Raw genomic sequence first — 14,843 nt, 5'->3', positions numbered from 1 at the left:
AACAACTAGCTTTGTCGTTTATTTCGATATCATAAAGGAATAGTACATTCTTGCAGTTTCTGGAAGAGAGCATCTTAAATTACTGTATTAGAACTTATATTGGAAATATCAAGTGTTCCTTCATTCAATATTTTTAGAAGTTATTTTTTCATAAAACTTAGACGGATATCGGAATATGCAGGTCTATTTTTCTATTTTCTCACCAACAAAAAGAAAAAAAAAATAAATAAAAATAGTTATATTTAAATTCGAAATGAGTTACCGATATTGCTCAGTATTCACCTATTTTTATATATCTGAGATCAAATAAAAGAGGAACTGTAGAATTTGGATCGTTATAAAAGAGGGAGGATGAAATATCAAACCAAAAAAAAAAAAAAAAAAATACAAGTAAAAACCAGTAAAGAAAGTCTTAAAGTCGGGCGGGGCCGACTTTATGATACCCTACACCACTTTGCTAATTAAGTAGAGCTCCACATAACAATTAAAAGTTTTTATGGGAGAATTCAATCATACACGCTATGATTATAATTATAATTTAAAGTTCAAAGAACTAAATATGCCGAAGCATTTGTATCTTTTAAATTCGGAATTGCATTGCCCATTTGGTGCGCCATTAATATGAAATCGGATAAAGATATATATGGGAGCTATATCCAATTCTGAACCGATCTCGATAAAATTTGGCAAAGATATTTCTGAGCTGTATTTGATATATTTCCCTGAATATCTTTGTTACGGAGTGCATATTACGATTGTGGTTAACAAATATAACAAATCGGATGAAAAATATATATGGAAGCTATAGCTATATCTGAACCGATCTTCAACAAATTTGATATACTAGCTTCTAGACTCAATTCGGTCGTAAGTGCCAAATTCCATCCCATTTGGACAAATATTAGACGTTTGGTGCACAATAAAAGGTAAATCGGACGAAGTTATGTATGGGAGCTATATCAAAACCTGAACCGATCTCGATAAAATTTGGCAAATGTATTTCTGAGCTGTATTTGATATATTTCCCGAAATATTGTTGTTGCATAGTGCATATTACGGCTGCGGAGGACAAAAGTAACAAATCGGATGAACAATATATATGGGAGCTATAGCTATATCTGAACCTATTTCGATCAAATTGGCATACATATTTTCAGGCCATAAATTCGGGCTGATATTACACGTTTGGTGCACAATAAAAAGCAAATCCGACGAGCTATATCTAAATTTTGACCGATTTCAATAGGGTTCGTCCTTGGGCCAAACAAAAGATCTTTGCAAAATTTCATCTGGATCGGGCAATAAATGCGACCTGTACTTTGTTTACAAAAATACATGGACAGACGGACGGACAGACGGACGGACGGACATTAATAAATCGACTCAGAATGTGATTCTATGCAGATCATCAAAAGGAACTATGGGTCTATCTCGTTTCCTTCTGCCTGTTACAAACAATGCACAAAGACATAATACCCTGACCACCTTGTGATGTAGGGTATAAACATTAAGTTCGGCCGGGCCGAACTTTTTATACCCTCCATCTTAGGGTAAAGGAAACATTTGTGTATAAAAGTATCGGAATTCAAGCGTGTTTCACTTTAAACTTCATATACTAGCAAAACCTTTTGCATAATGCATTTAAACTTATCAAAAAACCATGAAGTGAGTGAGGCCGTTATATGGGGCCATACCAAAACGGGAACCTCTATAGAGAATTTTATACTTTAAGAATTTCAATCTTGTAAAACAACAAATATGAAACAATTATGTGGGTAAATGTGACTGGAATTATCAAAATACAGAATATCGGTGGGTATCGTTATATGAGCGCCATAGGAAAAATGGAACTAAATATTCAATCTTCTGCTACCGGGTTAGAACCATTATGAACTACAAATACAAAGTTTTAGAAAAATCCGTGGAAAAATGTAGCAAAAATCATTAAAATATCGAATATCGGCAGGTACCGTTATATGAGGGCTATACCAAAACGTGGACCTACACATACAATGTTTCGCCACTCGATTCGCCAATTTCGCCAAATGCCAATTTCTGGACAAATCCCTTAAAAATTGTGCAAAAATCATCAAAACACCCAATATCGGGAGGTACCGTTATACGGGGACTATATTAAAACGTGGGCCTATGCATACAATGTTTCGCCACCGAAGCTAGAACTTATCATGGCCAACAAATTCCAATTTTTAGAGAAATCTGTGAAAAAATGGGTCAAAAATCATCAAAATACCGAATATCGGAGGTACCCTTGTATGGGGGCTATACCAAAGAACCCATTATGACCTGCAAATACCAATTTTTAGACAAATCCGCAGAAAAATGTGATAAAAATCAACAAAATACCGAATATCGAAAGCTACCGTTATTTGGGGACTATACCAAAACTTGGACCGATTATCTCATATTCAATACCAACCATTCTTGGCACAATACAAGTTGTTCTGCTAAATTTTGACTCTCTACGTCAAAATATGTGGGCTATATAGTGATTTCAAAGATACTTAATGCGGGGACATTATATTAAGCTAATGGTTTAAGCTAGAAATCAGGAATTTGTATGAATAACGTAAGGCTAACAGTCGGTTTTGCCAACGGATGTATACCCTCAGCCAATGTCCCTTTATTTAAAAATAGTTTAACTTTGCGTTATGATTATTCAAATTGTGGACCCTCTCTGGGGGTGATTCCAAAGAATTTGGCCATTTTTGTTCATACTTCCAGTCTTTTATCTGACTTAAGTTAGATACGAAATGGACAATATTGGCCCACTTCTTTGGAACCAGATCCGGATTTGGACTATATCGATCCATATCCAGATTTGAACTACATCGCCTACTTTCGTTACCCTATATATGAGAAGGCTGGTATTTTTGATAAAAAATATGATAAAACCAGTAAAAAAGGTCATAAATCAGGTGGGTCCGACAATATGATACCCTACACCACTGTGTGTATGCAGTAGAGCTCTCATAACAAAAAAGTTTATATTGAGAAATTATGTGAAATGGATCATATCATAGTGCATGATATGACTTCGATAAGAATTATTTAAAAAATATATTTATTGGAGCAGTAGATATACCGGACCGAGTTTCACCAAATGGAAAAATTCGGTTGAATATAAAAAATGTATCGAATTTGGGCTGATATTTTATATATATGGTGAACAATAACCGTAATATCAGATGAAGATGTATATCTAAAATATATAAAAATCTGAACCGATATCGATAAAATTTGGCAGAGGTATTTTCGAGCTGTATCTGATCCCGGTATAAAATATCATTGCTGTGAAGTGTATATTACGCATGAGAGAGAGTTTAACACCAAATCGGATGGAACATATATATGGGAGCTACAGCTATATCTGAGCCGATTTCCACCAAATTTGAATTACTTGTTTCTAGGGTGAATTCAGTCGGAATTGCCAAGATTCTGTTTATTTGGGTTGATATATTCAAATCTGATCCGTCCTCGATAAAATTTGGCAGAGGTATTTTTGAGCTCCATACGTTATCTCATACCAAATATCATTTTTGTGGAGTGCATATTACGAATGTGTGGGTCTTAAACACCTAATCGGATGAAACATGTATATGGGAGCAAAGCTATATCTGCACCGATTGTCACCAAATTTTATATACTTTCTTCTAGACTGAATTTGGTCAGATGTGTCATTTGGACTGATATTGCTTATTTTGTGCCCAATTAACCAGAAATCGGTAGAAGATATATATGGAAGCTATATCTAAACTGGAACCGATTATTATCTATCTTGCTTCCTTTTCCATGTTACAAACAAATGCATAAGGAAGTATTACCCTTAACAATAATGTGGTGTAGGATATAAAAATTTACGATTCTAGCTCTAGCCGTACTTTCTGGACATTGAAGAGGCAACAAGTCGTCAATGTATGAATTCCACACAAATAGATGTGGAGTGACCAATAAAATCCCATGTCATTTTAATCACTTGCAACAAAGTATGAGCTTAGGCCAATGCATTCAGACTTTTGTCCAGCAACATGCCTCACTCGAACTTTAATAGTGTAGTTTGTTGAAAATGCAAATGCAAATGCAAAGCAACTCATCAAATTTTGTGTAAATTTCAGTTTACTCTGGGTACACCTAATTTTTACACACATTTCAAGTGTGTGGCTCATTTGCATTGGAATTTCTGTCATTTGCATTGGAGTGACTTTTTGGTTGTGGTTGCTGTTTCATTTTCATTTGTTAATTTTTATTTATACAAAAATATCTTCACATAATAGAGAATACGTCATACAAAATGAAAAAAAAGACAATAATAATAATAAAACAGAAATAGAAAAAAAAAAAAAAACAACAGTATCTAGTCATTATTAGTGGTGATGATGATACTGGTTGTGGTTGTATCGCTGACTGTGGCTGCTGCTGCTAACGACCTTCAGGCAGCAACAACAGCAATAGCAATGACGAATAAACAAAAAAGAGGCAAGCAAATAACAAACAGCATCTGAAAAAAGAAGAAGAAAACAAAAAAGCAAAAGAGCAACATCACAACAACAAAATGTGGTGTGAACATCTTTAGTTGTTTTGTTGGTGGTGTGAACCGGATTTCAAAATAAACGATAGACACAGCCGATACAGACAACAAATAATGGCCAAAGCTATCGGCTCAGCAGCGGCGATGTCAAATGCAGTAAGTATTAGCGACTGCATTAGATCAGCTTCACTGCAGCAGAATGCGTTGCTGCACTCGACTGAAAAATAAACAAACACACATATGCAGAGCCGAGGTGTCAAAGTATAAAACCAATTTATTCTCTAACTACTTCTCTGCCAACTCCGCTGGTCATTGTCAATTGAGGTGTCTTAAAAAAGTTATTGGATTTTTATACCCTACACCACATAGTGGTAAGGGTATTATGTCTTTGTGCATTTGTTTGTAACATGGAGAAGGAAACGAGATAGACCCATAGTTACTTTTGAGAACCTTCATAGAATCACTTTCTGAGTCGATTTATGCATGTCAGTCCGTCTGTCCGTCCGTCCGTCCGTCCGTCCGTCTGTCCATGTATTCTTGTGAACAAAATGCAGGTCGCATTTATTATCCGATTGAGATGAAATTTTCCAAACAATATTTTTTTGGCCCAAGGACGAACCCTATTGAAATTGGTGAGAATCGGATCAAATTTAGATATAGCTCCTATATATATCTTCATCCGATTTCGGGTTAAATGTGCACCAAATATCCACTATCAGTCCAAATTACCTGAATTTTGGCACACCCAACCGAGTTCGGCCTAGAAGCAAGTATATCAAATTTGGAGAAAATCGGTTCAGAAACAGCTATAGCTCCCATATATATATTCATCCGATTTCGGGTTAAATGTGCACCAAATGTCCACTATCAGTCCAAATTACCTGAATTTTGGCACACCCAACCGAGTTCGGCCTAGAAGCAAGTATATCAAATTTGGAGAAAATCGGTTTAGATATAGCTATAGCTCCCATATATATCTTTCATCCGATTTGGTGTTTAAGCCTCTCACATTCGTAATATGCACTCCACAAGAATGATATTTGGTACCAGATATAAGATACAGCCCAGAAATAGCTGTTTGTAATTTTATCGAAATCGGTTCAGATTTGGATATAGCTCCCATATATATCTTCATCCGATTTCGGGTTAATTGTGCACCAAATGGCCGATATAAGTCCAAATGGACTGAATTTTAGTACATCGGACCAAATTCAGCCTAGAAGCAAGTATATCAAATTTAGTGAAAATCGGTTCAGATATAGATATAGCAACCATATATATGTTTCATCCGATTTAGAGTTTTAGTCCCATACATTCGTAATATTCACTCCACAACCGTGATATTTGGTACCAGGTATTAGATGGAACACAGGAATAGCTGTTTTAAATTTTATCGAAATCGGTTCAGATTTGGATATAGCTCTCATATATATCTTCATCCGATTTCGGGTTAAATGTGCACTAAATGGTCAATATCAGCCCAAATCACCAGTCTAGAAGATAATACGTAAAATTTGGAGAAACCCGGTTCAGAGATAGCTATAGTTCGTAAAATGCACGATAGAATTAGATAGATTCTGATTTTGTACCAAATATCTCATAGAGCTCTGAAATGCCCTGTATAAACCTTTTTACGAGAGCTCTACTAAATATGCATAGTGGTGTAGGGTATCATATAGTCGGCCCCGCCCGACTTTTGAGCTTTCCTTACTGGTTTTTGTTGGTTTATTTATTAAATTTTAATTGTTTGTTAAATATTGTGCGGTGTTTGCCAGTTAAAGTGTCCATTTTAATTGCACATCAGTCATTTGTCATTGCTTTTTTTCTCTCGGCGTTTTTAAGAGCCTGGAGGCCCACGTCATAAAAAAAGTGAAAATTTAAAGTTTGTTTCTTAAGTCATTTGATTTATTTGTGAATGTTTGCATCTGAAATGCATATGTTTGACCTGAACTTTAAATGTATGTGAGGAGAAAATGTGACTGAAATCTTTAAAAAAGGCTTCGGTATTGTTATGTGGGCATCATTACAAAACATGGGTTTTTATACCCTACAACATTATGTGTTGGGGGTATTATAAGTTTGATTGGGCCAAAAATTATGTAACACCTCGAAATATTGGTTTACCATATAGGAAAGTATATATGGATCTTCCTATCTCGCCGAGATAAGTCGATCTAGATATGTATGTCCGTCCATCTGTCCATGTGAATTTGTAATCAAGCTACAAGTCGCAATTATGGCCCAATCTTCAACAAAATTTAAAATGGAGGTGGGGTTTGGGCCAGAATTAAACCCTATTTCTTTTGAAGATTATCGCATAATATTTAGGAGTTGAAATGGACCAAATCCTGAAAAATTTCCTGATTTTGCAGTTGCTCTACAGGTCGCAGTTATAGACCAATCGACGCGGAAGTTAGCATGGGGTTAGAGCTTAGGGCTGGGCAGAAGTCTTCCAATTTTGATGGTCATCGGCTAATATCTAGTGGGTGAAATAGACCATAGCATTTGTGTTAAATAAAAGTCAATTTTTCATTAAACCGCGAATATGTTTAATCCCGGCGAAATCACAAATAGATGAAGAGGTCAATTCTGACCGTTACGTAGATGCCGATAGTAAATATATCTGATATATATCGGGAAATATATACAATGTAAATATACAATGGAAGGGGATGTTAGCTAGAATGCATATATATCAAGAATGGCTTTACCGATTTTGACAAATTTTGTCAATTCAGAATGCCCTCTTGGCATAACAGAATAAAATCTAAAAAAATCGCATAAAAATGTGCCAATAATGGTGTAATTATAGATTTTATAGCATTTTGTGACTTATTTTTATTTTATCATATATTTTATCGCATACGATTTTTTTCAATCTGACTTATAATATTGAAATGTACATTTTGTAAAATGTTTTCACCTTACAACACGGGTGGGGGTTATTATATACAGATTGCAATTATCGTCCTATCTTCACCAAAATTTTCATAAGGCTAGGGTTAGGCTCAGAAGAGCTAATGTTTTCAAAGATGACCGCAATATATTTAGGGGTTGAAATAAGCCATCCACTAAAAATGTTCCTGATTTTGCAGCAGTTTTAAGGTCGCAAATAGAAACCAAAGACACGAAATCGCCCATGTAGCTAGGGTTTAGGACAGCGGGTAGAATGGACCACTACTTTTGTGTGAAAAAAAATACCAACATTACTTACAGGCGATATCCGAAATACACAAAAGGCCAACTTCTGGCTTTTTTATGCTGATTTTGTTGGCGAAAAAATGGACCACAACAACTAAATGTCCTTGGTCAAAATGGTAAGGGTAATATCTGGGCAGTGCTCCATGACAAAATTATAAGGGTGCTTCTAACATATTGTAGTGTTGTAGTGTATAACATGGTCGGCCCCGCACGACTATAGCCTTTGCTTACTTGTTTAGACTTTGGAAGGACAAGTTTTTATCCATTTGAGGCATTTAGACAGATTTTTAAGTGATGTGCGGCGTTACAGAATCTCATGTTTCTGTCCAAACTTCTAATTTTTGTCATCGCCGATAACTTTTTTTGGAACTTGAAAATAATAATAATTCAAAAATAATAAAATAGCAAAGAAATCCAAAAAATTAAGTTGAAATGTTGGAAAAATTTAGTCGTAACGAGCCCATAAAGATAAGATATAATAATGACATTTGGAAGGGGAACTCCAAACATGAGTTGACTGATACTGCCCACACCTAAAATAATAGCAATAAAAACATTACATGAGGTTTGGAATACATCACTTCGTCTCCTATAGGGTGTATGAGTGTTAAAAAAATTTGTAACTTTTATGAATGAGAAAACAGATAGAGGGGTGGAGGGAGAAATATACAATTGTACATCATATTAGATATTATTATTATTTGAAAGTCCTTTACGGACACCACACCACATCCTATAATAGCAAAATATTGAAATGTGCGATATTTGGAAAAAATCGTCGATTGCTATTTTTTTTTTTAAATTTTTGAAATTTATGGGGACAATAGTTCGAGCCAATTTAACATTTTGAGTTTTTATACCCTACAAAAATATGTAATTAGGACTTGATAGCACCTCGAAATATTGATCTTTGACCAATTAATTTATATTTTTTAAGAGCTATAGAAAAGTTTTTCAAAGAAAACCTAAAATCAATCAAATTATGAAATTCGCAATGTAACCTTCAAAGGAAGAGGGGGTGCAAGTTCACATCTCTTCCACACTTTTGGAAATAACAGATCTGGATAAAGCTCCCATATATCCTATATTTAACCGATTTCAGGTAAATTGTGCACCAAATGGCCAATATTAGTCCAAAAGTCCTAAATTTTGGCATATCCGACCGAATTCAGTCTAGATGAAAGTACATCAAATTTCGTGAAAATCGTTTCTGATATAGCTATAGCTCCCATATATATGTTTCATCCGATTTGGTGTTTAAGACCCTCACATTCGTAATATGCATTCGACAACAATGATATTCGGTACCACATATCTTTTAGAGCTCGGAAATACATTTTCCAAATTATATCGGCTCAGATTTGGATAAAGCTCTCATATAAACTATAATTATCCGATTTCGGGTAAATTGTGCGCCAAATGGCCAATATTTGTCTAAAAGTCCTGAATTTTGACGCATCCAACCGAATTCAGTCTAGATGAGAGTGCAACAAATTTTGTGAAAATCGTTTCAGATATAGCGATAGCTCCCATATATATATCCGATTTGCTGCTTAAGTCTCTCACATTCGTAATATGCATTCGACAACAATGATATATGGTACCAGATATCGTATACAGCTCGGAAATACCTTTGCCAAATTTTATCGGCTCAAATTTGGATATAGCTCTTATATATACGCTTAATCCGATTTCAAGTTTATTGTGCAAATAATGGCTAATATCAGCCAAAATGGACCGAATTTTGACTCCTCCGACGGATCACAAAATCAGTCCAGATATAGTTATAACTCCTATACAGGGTGAGATAAAAAACTGCAACAAAGTCAAACGCCATGCTTTTTAATTTTTTTTTATTTTAAATTTTATTGCATGAAAGCAAAAAATGTCGGATATAGCATCAAATTTTAGAATAAGTTTAGATTTATTCGAATTGGTCACCTTTGGCACGAATTATGGCCTTCAAACGTCCAATGAAACCATCACACGCTGCCTGAATGTTGCTCCGCGGTATTTTGGCCCATTCCTAGCGAAGCGCTTGCTTGAGGTGATCGACAATTTGGTATTTTTTAATGCGAACCTTGCTTTCCAAAATACTCCAGACAAAATAGTCCAACAGATTGGTATCCGGAGATTTTGGTGACCATTCTTGGGTGGAGCGTGCTAAGTGCGATGGTGCTGAGTCCCGTTGGAATGTCCAAGGCCTGCGGACAAAATTTTCGCGTGCCCAAGGCTTTAATAAACCCTCCAGATTATTTTCGCGATAATATTCGGCATTTATTCTGATGCCAAGGTCGACTAATACGAGCGGGGGAGCCACCATCGGCTGTTATGGCGGCCAACACCATCACCATAGCCGGCGCATGAGTTCTGGTGGCCAACCGAAGGTTCACATTCTCAGTTGACCTCTTTGGCAAGTAAACACGATAATTTTGTTTGTTTATAAACTGTGGGACAACGAATGTTTTCTCATCGGAGAAAACCAAATTCGGCAGTCCACCACTTTCGGCCAAGCGAAGCAACTCTTTAGCTCTTTTGAATCAATTTTCATTCTGTTGCGGTGTAAGTTCTTGGACTTTTTTGAATTTCAATGGCCGTACGCCGAGCTTATTTTGCAATATTTGCCGAATGAAATATTGCGATATGTTCAACTCACGAGCCATTTTTCGGCCACTGTGACGCGGGTTCCAATCAAGTCGCCTCTTTACTTTTCGAACCATTTCTGCTGATGTTGCTGTTTCCTTCCGTCCACTTTCTTGAAGTCGGGCTGCGCTGCCAGTATCACGATAACGAGCGATGGTACGAGACTAAAAATATTTATTCCGATTTAAATGCTGGAGTACTCTAACGAAAGCCACTAGTGGTTTTCCAGGTATAAAGAAATCACACTATCACGCTTCAATTCCATCACGAGTAACTTTTTTTCTCTAAAATTCTCACCAAAATGCTTTTGTACGCTTGTAAACAATATAGTGAGCTATCACTGGAATAGTTTTAACAGCTGTCGGAGGAGTGGCTTAGAAATGACAACAGTCTGAAGTTGGTGCAGCTTTTTCATTTCAACCTGTATTTCACATAAATTTCCTATATAAACTTTTTGGTTACGGAAGCTCTACTAAATAAGTATCGTGGTGTAAGGTATCATATAGTCGACCCGCCCGATTTTTAACTTTTCCTTATAAATTTGAAAATAGAATACTTCTCACACACATTTTAATATTTTCAAAAAATTATCACATATCTCATATAATTTAAGGGAAGTAACCAATATAGTCCAAACCTGGCACGTCCTAATATTTATATCATATTTATTTAGGACCGACACGAATTGAGCAATATTGGCCCATTCCTTCGGAACCTACTCCATAGAGGATCAACAATTTAAATAATCACAAGGCAAGTGAACATCTATTTAAAGAATCGAACATTGGTTGAGTGTATACACCTATTGGCTAAATCGACTGATTCTCTTTAACTTGTTTTATTTTCATTTGACTATGGCTTGTATTTTCAGGTCGTATAATACCTTCAATGAAATAAAAACTAAGATTTCATAATTACTCTTAATTCTGGTGATATTTATATTTTTTCCTCTTTTTGACAAAAGAAGAATCTCATTTGGTGACTTGTAAAACCCCAATTTAGAGTCCCCTATGTTTTCACAAAAAAATGCAAAAGGGTAGATGGAGTACTTCATATGATAGCCCCTTTCGCATAACAACTGCCAGAAAAACACACACACACACGTAATAACATGGTACTTCAAAGAGGTGGCGGGTGTTGTTGTTATGCCCGGACTTACAACAGCCAAACACGCCTCTCCATCTAGTTAAATATACTTTGCAACGGTGTCTTTGATGAGGGCGAGCGAGGCAGTGGTGGCGGTGACGGTGGCACTACAACAGTTGTGGTAGAGTTAGCGCCTATCTGGCCGCCTTATTTTTGTGTAACATGTTTTGGCGCATGCCGTTTGCGTGTTTGTCGAACAGTAACGTGGAAAAACAAAAACAAACTTAAAAAAAATATCAAATAAAGTACAAAGTCTTAAATAGACCCCCTATAACATTTTTAACTACTGCAACAATATGAATAGATTTATTTTTGCAGCATTTTATAATAGCCTTTGTTGTTGGTTGTATTTATTTATTTTATTTATTTGTTTTGTTTATCTCTTTTTTCTCTTTTTTTTTTTTTTTTTTTTTGTTTTTGTATTACGTTGCCTTTGTTCGACCAGATGTTGGATTTGCTTGCATTTTGGCCGTTTGTTTCTGTATTCGCTTAATACGATTTGCCATGATTCTCGTAATCTGCACGCAGTGACCATCTTCTTTAAATGTTGTTTTTATAAAATTTTGTTGCTGTTTTTGTCTGTGTGTTTTTTTTTTTTTATTTTACCATCGCAATTAATAGAATATTTATAGAATTTGTAATTGTTACACTGACCATTAGCTGGCCATTCAATGTTTGTTTGAAATGTGTGTTTGCATTGTTTCATAGTGCGTTCGTGTCTTATGGCTTTCGTTTGGATTGTAATTTTGATGTAATACAAAGTTGAGAAATGGTATTACATTATAATTAATGCACAACAAGCAAAAAAAAAACAAATGAATCATTTGGAAGTGTACGAACCTCTCCAAATATTATTTTTTTTTTTTTTTTGTAAAAGTCTCAAATTTATTTTGGTGATGAAAAATTTAAGTTTTTTATACCCGACAACTCTCTGTGGATAATAATAAGTTTGTTTTGGCCAAAAAGTTTGTAACAACCATACTTCATTATGAAATAAAATTAATATTGGACCATGATCCCAATTCAGAATTTAATTTATAAATTTTGGTCCATGTCGGTTCAAATAAAGTTATAGCTGTCATGTTATACATTTCATCCGATTTTATATGTATTTAGGCCTTCCCAAAACCGTAATATGCATCCTTTATCATTGATATTTACATCGAGTGATAAAAACTTTAATTAGACTAAGATATAGCTGGAGGTAAGGAAAGGTTCGACTCTCCATATATAACAATTAAATATGGTAGTGATTGGTTACCTCATCAACGCCAAAAAAAAAAAACGGCAAGGGCTAGAATCTCGCTAGGAATTTGGCATGTAGATAGCTGTTGATGGGTAGGTGGATGATAGGGCGGGGTTTTTGGAAATTAGTACTATGAGGTAATAAAAATGTGTTTTAGGGTAAAATTCAATATTTTTCAAAGAAGAGTTCTCAAGACCCATAAAGGTCACTTAGAAGATTCTACAAAATAGTACTTAAAACTGTGTTGTTCTGTGAGGGGCAATAAGCGTGGGGCAAGGTTTAAGGTTTTATTTATTGAGCCCTTTTTCAAAAACAATTGGAGAGAGTAACATGTTAGACTAAAATGTATTATAGATATATCAGTGAGCTTGAGAAGAGCTGGGAAAAATAATGATTTATAATATATCAGGTAACAGATTCCTTATTCCCGTGATATCATATTGTTGAGCGGAGCACGGGGACAATATTATCCTTTATTGGACAAAGTTTGTTTTATATATACGATTATTTCTTCAAACTTCTGTGCTCTTGTGGGGAAGGCACCAAACAGATATATACCATTTTCAAACTAGTTCCAGTATTTGGATGTGGGAAATTTGAAGAAAATCGCACTTTGATTTTCCACTTTAATGGAATTGTTGCCTATCTCTGCGCTCGATCTAATTTTGGTAAAAATATTACCATCCACTAAGTTTGGACCAAATCGGATACTCCCGTCGAGAGTTAACCTGCGCATAGGCCAGCAGACATTTTTGCCATGTCATACACCTGGTGGTATTAAAAAGCCAAAGTGTTAAAATGTTTAAAAATATGGTTTTAGAGCCCAAATTTTGTACTTTTAGATTTAGAATCTTGAGATTTCGCCTTTTTAGTACAAAACATGACGAGATATAGGTTTCCGTACTAAACATTATATTGTAAGAGCAACAATTCCAAAATTTCTAAAATGTATTTATCTCTTTGTACAATTTCATTCTATTATTTGATGCAAGCAAAAATGTGGCTCATCGCAAAAATGACCTTGGCATGTTTGGACGAACTTTGTTTCATGACAATTGGATTCGATCTAGTAGTCTCCCTCCGTTCGTTTGTCTGGCTTGTGCATACGATTTGTCATTGCCTTCCATAACCCTTGGACGCATCAGCATCAGATTAGGTCAAAAAGTACTAAATCGTAACATTTTTACCAAACTTAGATCGAATTCGGAGATGAGCAATATCTGTCCACTATTGATGGAACTTCCCCCTCGAGATTAAAAAATTTTGAAAGAAAATAATTTACTTCATAGAAAGACTCTTCCGATTTTTAGCAAACTTGGTAAATTTCAATGTTTGTATTACTTGCGAACATGGACAATATCGACCCACTTTCCCACAAAAGGTTAACTTTTTAAAAAAATCATAGTTCTAAATTCGAAATACGATTTCGATTGTCTTCAAATTTCGCACAACACAATATTTCTTCTAATAAAAATTTTGATGTGAAGATGGAATATAGCGGGCCACTCCTTTTAATGCCTCTCACAAAGGGTTAACGTTTCGAATAACTATAAGCCTTATAAAACGCGAAACAAGAAACCCATTCTCTTCAAACTTAGTATGTTTCAATATTTTTCTCAAGCCGAGATCTGATGGAATTTACCGGCTCACTCTTTCACCCACGAAGGCACTAAATTTAGAATAATTATAAAACTCACAATAGGAGAACTAAGTGTAAATATGGAATAATGTCGGTCAGCCACTTTCACATTAAATCTACTGGGAACATGGAATTTATCGGCTGACTGTTTGTGGTACCTCTACCCCTAAAAGGGTCATCATTTTGAATAATTATAAATCTCAGAGCTTGCGAAACAACTTCGTGTATATCAATATTTCTTTCAATCGTAGGCCTAAATGACAAAAGGAATTGGCGCTGAGATGCCACTTGTACCTCCCTCGCAAAAGACTTATATCAGATGCGATGTGAACAATATTGGCCCACAAAAATAAGATATTTAAATAAACTGGCATAGTGCGACTAATACAAGCACTCATAGTCCTGTGATGTTGATTTTTGGT

General features: G+C 35.3%; 1 protein-coding gene across 1 annotated transcript in view; it reads left to right on the top strand.

Annotated features, from left to right (window-relative positions):
- LOC101892480 (uncharacterized) overlaps positions 1-14,843 on the top strand; it is a 107,945-nt gene that overhangs the window by 62,590 nt on the left and 30,512 nt on the right. The window lies entirely within an intron of this gene.

The sequence above is a fragment of the Musca domestica genome, unplaced genomic scaffold (assembly GCF_030504385.1).
Source record: "Musca domestica strain aabys unplaced genomic scaffold, Musca_domestica.polishedcontigs.V.1.1 3, whole genome shotgun sequence".
Classification (NCBI taxonomy): Eukaryota; Metazoa; Arthropoda; class Insecta; order Diptera; family Muscidae; genus Musca; species Musca domestica.
Note: the sequence above shows the minus strand (reverse complement) of the source record. Positions and strands in the feature narration are given on the sequence as shown.